The sequence below is a fragment of the Myodes glareolus genome, chromosome X (assembly GCF_982192425.1).
Source record: "Myodes glareolus chromosome X, mMyoGla1.1, whole genome shotgun sequence".
Taxonomy (NCBI): domain Eukaryota; kingdom Metazoa; phylum Chordata; class Mammalia; order Rodentia; family Cricetidae; genus Myodes; species Myodes glareolus.
The window spans coordinates 94,126,604-94,132,810 of NC_142053.1; positions in this window are offsets into that span (position 1 = coordinate 94,126,604).

Consider the following 6,207-nt stretch of genomic DNA (forward strand, 5'->3'; position numbering starts at 1 on the left):
CCAGCCAAAAAGAGACTGAGTTCCTCTCTCCTCCTACCTTATCACTTCCTCTCTTTGACCAGCCATATTATTTCCTGTCTGTATAGACCTTCATGGTTAGCTAGTGCCTAACTCTGCCCTCTGGTCTCCAGGAAAACTTTATTTGTACAAACAAGACATCACCATAATTATTACTGCTTATGTGTATTCGTTTCATTTTATATCATTGTTATGCTGACTTCATAATACAATAAATTAACAGTATTGTGTCCTTTTACTTTCTATTTTATGAAAGAGGATAATTGATGTTAGCTCTTCTGTAAGGTTTTATAGAACTTGGCAGTGAATGTGATCCATCCTGCACTTTTCTTTGTTGGGAGACTATTAGTCTTTCAATGTCAAAGCTCATTATAAATTTACTTAATGTGTGCATATAGGATATGTCTAGGAATTTATCTATTGTTTTTTAGATTTTCTACCTGGCTATAAGTTTTCAAGGTATCCTTGATGATTCTGTAGTTTTCCCTGGTATTAGTTGCAATGTATCCATCTTCATCTCTTTTTTCATCAATTACATCATATCAGTATGAAAGTTACCTTTTTCCAGCTTTGATGTCTTATGTCCGTATTTCCAGCACTCTGATTGCAAAATGAGGAGTATCTTAATTGTGAGGCCAATCTCAGTTACACAGTATGACTGCCTCTTTTATTTATTTATTTATTTATTTATTTATTTATTTATTTATTTATTTATTTATTTATTATTTTTAATTTTTTTATTATTAAAAAATTTCGGCCTCCTCTCTACCTCCCATTTATCCCCTCCCCCCACTCCCCTCCCTCCCTTCTCCAGTCATAAGAGCAGTCAGGGTTCCCTGCCCTGTGGGAAGTTTAAGGTCCTCCCACCTCCACCCAGGTACAGGAAGGTGCACAACCAAACAGACTAGGCTCCCACAAAGCCAGTACCAGGATCAAAAACCAGTGCCATTGTCCTTGGCTTCTCAGTCAGCCCCCATTGTCCACCACATTCAGAGAGTCCAGGTTGATCCCATGCTTTTTCAGTCCCAGTCCTGCTGGCCTTGGTGAGCTCCCATTAGATCAGTTGAGCTCCCATTAGATCAGTTCCACCGTCTCAGTGGGTGGGCACACCCCTCGCAGTCCTGATTTCCTTGCTCATGTTCTCCCTCCTTCTGCTCCTAATTTGGGCCTTGGAAGTTCAGTCCAGTGCTCCAATGTGGGTCTCTGTCTCTATTTCCATTCATCATCAGATGAAGCTTCCATGGTGATATGCAAGATATTCATCAGTGTGTCTATAGGATAGGGCCACTTCAGGCTGTCTCTCCTCAACTGCCCAAGCTGGGGACATCTCCATTGACACCTGGGAACCCCTCTAGAGTCAAGTCTCTTGCCAACCCTAAAATGGTTCCCTTAATTAAGATATCTTCTTCCCTGCTCCCATATCCACCCATTCTCCATCTCAACCATCCCATTTCCCCAGGGTCTCAAATAACCCAAATAAATCTGATTTACTTCCTAGATACCTATATAATTAAATATCTGATACAATCTCTTTATCCCTGTTTTTTGGAGGGTCAATTCATCCTGATATTTACAGGTATTAAAGAAAACTTTATTTGATGGCAGAGGAAAGGTTTCTAATGTTTCCCTTTTCTTAAAATAATTACTATAGAAAATGGCATTTGTATCTTCTCAGTCCTTTAAAACATTCACAATATTTTCAAATTCTAATTGAGCTCTACTCAATTTTAAACCTAAGAATGTCCAAGGACCTATGAGCCATCTCTTTCAAATGCTGTCATTAAACACCTTTTCCCATTTCTCCAGTTTCTGCCTCATTGCATATAAAAAATATCTTTTCTTACTTAGGTGTGAGAAATTTAAATTTTCTTTGGATAGAGAAAATTAGGTCACAGACCTTAGATTCTTAAACATTTTCCAGCTGTGATTCCTTTCCACCTGAGAAATTTTTATGAGACCCTGAACAAATAGGTGCACAAAACTGAATATACCAAGGAAATTCATTTTAAAAAGTTCATTTTAAATTAATCCTTTGGTTCACAGAAATGTATTGTTCATTAAACATTAAAGTAAACTTGCATAGTAATTAAATAATGTGATTGTTTAATATTGTAATTTTTACATAAACAAATCTCTGTGAAGTAGTGAATACTACAGAACTTAGAAAATGTTCAGTATTTTTCAAAGCTCATCTATATTTCAATGTTATATTTCGCAATGCTTAGAATGTCAATTAAAGACACGGTACAAAATTGAAAGACTTTGCATGGGGCCACGTGATTGCTATTCTTAGTTTTTAACTTGATTACATCAGGAATTAACTAAGACTTCAAAATATAGGGCACACCTATGAGGAATTATTGCTTAATTTGAAGTAAGAATAGCCACTTCTAACTGAGATCTTTGAGGTATGAAGACATGCCTTCAATCCAGATCTTTTGATATGAAAAACATTGTGTCTTTAATTTAGATATTGAGATGGAGAGACACACATTTAATCCTAATCTTTAATATGAATCGTGGTGTTTCAGGGACCACTTGTAGGGATTGCCTGATTAGAAAGAATAGAATGCGAAATGCAGAGCACAATGAAGTGGAAAGATGGGCAAATGCTGATATAAAACATTTAGGTTCATTATGTGTTTGACTTTGAATTAATTTTTGGTCACTACATATAACAAAGCTTTTATTATTTCCCAAATTTCCACTGCATGATATTTTTCATCAACTAAATAAGATAATGTAAATAGTTACATAACCCCATGTGGAGTTGTAGTGCTTAGTTTAATAACCTTTAAATGAGATTATATAAATGGTCATATTACCTAATTACCAAGTAAATTTAGGATAAATTTTGTGTGAAAAGGCGGTGTTACTAAGACGTTTTGCTTGAAGTCTATTTGCCACTTATTTTAAGAATAATAGACAGCACAAATATGACTCCTTAAAGGTGAGCTTTCTTCTTTCCTCAAAGCTTGTTTTAAGAAATAGTGTATCTAGGACATGGTGATTCACAGTCCTGTGACAGAGACAGGCTATGAATTGCAGACCAGCTTAGTATAAATAGGAATTTTCAGGCCAGCCAGGGCTAAGGAATGAGACCCTGTTCCAAAAAACTTTATACATGCATTTGTGTTTGTGCAGGTGTGCATGTATACGTGAATGTGTGTATGTGTGTGTATGTGTGAGTATACAGTTTGTTATTTACATCACAGTACATACATGAGAACAGACGAAAATTCATATGTTGGTCATTCCAGTCTCTCATCTTATTCTTTTCTCTGGGATTTTAGATACATGCTAACTCTCCTGGCTTTCAAATGAATCCTGATGATTTGATCTCATGTCCTCATGCTTGGCTGTCAGGTACTTTACCGACTGCAACATTTCCTTGTACTTCTTCATAGTTTCAACGTATATTTGACTTTCATCATATTTCAGCATAATATTTATTTTATGATAAAACTGGTTTCTTTCTCTTCTAACTTTGTAGGAAAGTCTTGTGTGCCATTAAATAACTGGTTTCTTTTTTCATTTTCCAAGCAGATAAATGAAGCTGCATTAAAAACAGAACAAAGGCCTTATAAATTCTACTAGAGAAGTAGAGAGTTGGAAAGAAGCTCCTTCCCATTTTTACAGTGACAAAAACCATATAAAATGCACATTTATAGCTAAGGTGCAGTGCAGGTACAAGGCAACTAACACTTAACTATCATATCATCAGCAAATAATGAAAGTTTAACTTCATCCTTTCCAATACAAATCGCCTTGATCTCCTTATGTTTTCTTATTGCTATTGCTAGAACTTCAAGCACTATATTGAAGAGGTATGGAGAGAGTGGACAGCCTTGTCGCGTTCCTGATTTTAGCGGAAAGGCTTTGAGTTTCTCTCCATTCAATTTGATGTTAGCTGTCGGCTTGCTGTATATTGCTTTTATTATATTTAGGTATGATCCTTGTATCCCCAGTCTCTCCAACACCTTTGTCATAAATGGGTGTTGAATTTTGTCAAATGCTTTTTCAGCATCTAGTGAGATGATCATATGGTTTTTTTCTTTCAGTTTATTTATATGATGGATTACATTGATAGATTTGCGTATGTTGAACCAGCCCTGCATCTCTGGAATGAAGCCGACATGATCATAATGGATAATTTTTCTAATGTGTTCTTGGATTCGGTTTGCCAGTATTTTATTGAGAATTTTTGCGTCGATGTTCATGAGTGAGATTGGCCTGTAATTCTCTTTCTTGGTTGTGTCTTTGTGTGGTTTTGGTATTAGGGTAACTGTAGCTTCATAAAAGGAGTTAGGCAATGACTCTTCTGTTTCTATATTGTGGAATACAATAAGGAGTATAGGTATTAGCTCTTCCTGGAAGTTCTGGTAGAATTCTGCATTGAAACCATCTGGTCCTGGGCTTTTTTTGGTAGGGATATTTTTGATAACAGCTTATAATTCTTCGCGACTAATAGGTCTATTTAGATTGTTCACCTGTTCTGGGTTAACCTTTGGTATATGGTACTTATCTAAAAAAATGTCCATTTCTTTTACATTTTCCAACTTTGTGGCATATAAACTTTCGTAGTCAGATCTAATGATTCTCTGAATTTCCTCTGTGTCTGTGGTTATGTCCCCCTTTTCATTTCTGATCTTATTAATTTGCATGTTCTCTCTCTGCCGTTTGATTAATTTGGATAGGGGTTTGTCAATCTTGTTGATTTTATCCAAGAACCAGCTTTTTGATTCATTGATTCTTTGGATTGTTTTCTGTGTTTCTATTTTGTTGATTTCAGCCCTCAGTTTGATTATTTCCAGTCTTCTAGACCTCCTGGGTGAATCAGCTTCTTTTTTTTCTAGATCTTTCAAGTGTGCTGTTAAGTCTCCAATGTGTGGTTTCTCCATTTTCTTTAATTGGGCACTTAGTGCTATGAACTTTCCTCTTAGCATTGCTTTCATAGTGTCCCATAGGTTGGAGTATGTTGTGTCTTTGTTTTCATTAAATTCAAGGAAGACTTTAATTTCTTTCCTTATTTCTTCCTTGACCCAGGGGTGATTTAGTAGTTGACTGTTCAGCTTCCATGAGTTTGTTGGCTTCCTGGGGGAAGCATTGTTGTTGAATTCTAATTTTAGTCCATGGTGATCTGACAAGACACAGGTAGTTACTAATATTTTTTTGTATCTGTGGAAGTTTGCTTTGTTACCAAGTATGTGGTCAATTTTCGAGAAGGTATCATGAGCTGCAGAGAAAAAGGTATATTCTTTCCTATTTGGGTGGAGTGTTCTATAGATGTCTGTTAAGTCCATTTGATTCAATACCTCCAATAAATCTCTCAATTCTTTGTTTGGTTTCTGTCTGATTGACCTGTCCATTGGTGAGAGAGGAGTGTTGAAGTCTCCTACTATTAGTGTGTGTGGTTTGATGACTGCCTTGAGTTCTAGAAGAGTTTCTTTTACATATGTGGGTGCCTTTATATTAGGAGTATAGATATTCAGGATTGAGACTTCCTCCTGATGAATTGTTCCAGTTATGAGTATGAAATGTCCATCTCCATTTCTTCTGATTGATTTTAGTTTGAAGTCGATTTTGTTAGATATTAGAATGGCCACACCCGCTTGTTTCTTAGGTCCATTTGCTTGGAAAACCTTTTCCCAACCCTTTACTCTGAGTAGGTGTCTGTCTTTGTGGTTGAGGTGTGTTTCTTGTAAACAGCAGAATGTTGGATCCTGTTTTCGTATCCAATCTCTAAATCTGTGCCTCTTTATAGGTGAATTGAGTCCATTGATATTAAGAGATATTAATGACCAGTGGTTGTTGACTCCGGTCATTTTTTTGGGGGGGGTAGTAGAGTGTATGCGTTTTCCTTCTTTGGGTTGTGCTAGTGAAGGATTGCTAGATGTCTGAGTTATTGTAGGCAGTATTGGGAATGTTGGATTCCTTGGGTTGTGATTTTCCTTATAATATTCTCTGTAAGGGTGGATCAGTAGTTACATATTGTTTAAATTTGTTTTTATCCTGGAATATTTTGTTTTCTCCGTTGATAGTGAACAATAGCTTGGCTGGGTATAGTAGTCTGGGTTTGCATCCATGGTCTCTTAGTTTCTACAGTACCTCTATCCAGGATCTTCTGGCTTTCATGGTTTCCATAGAGAAGTCCGGTGTAAGCCTGATAGGTTTACCTTTATAAGTCAC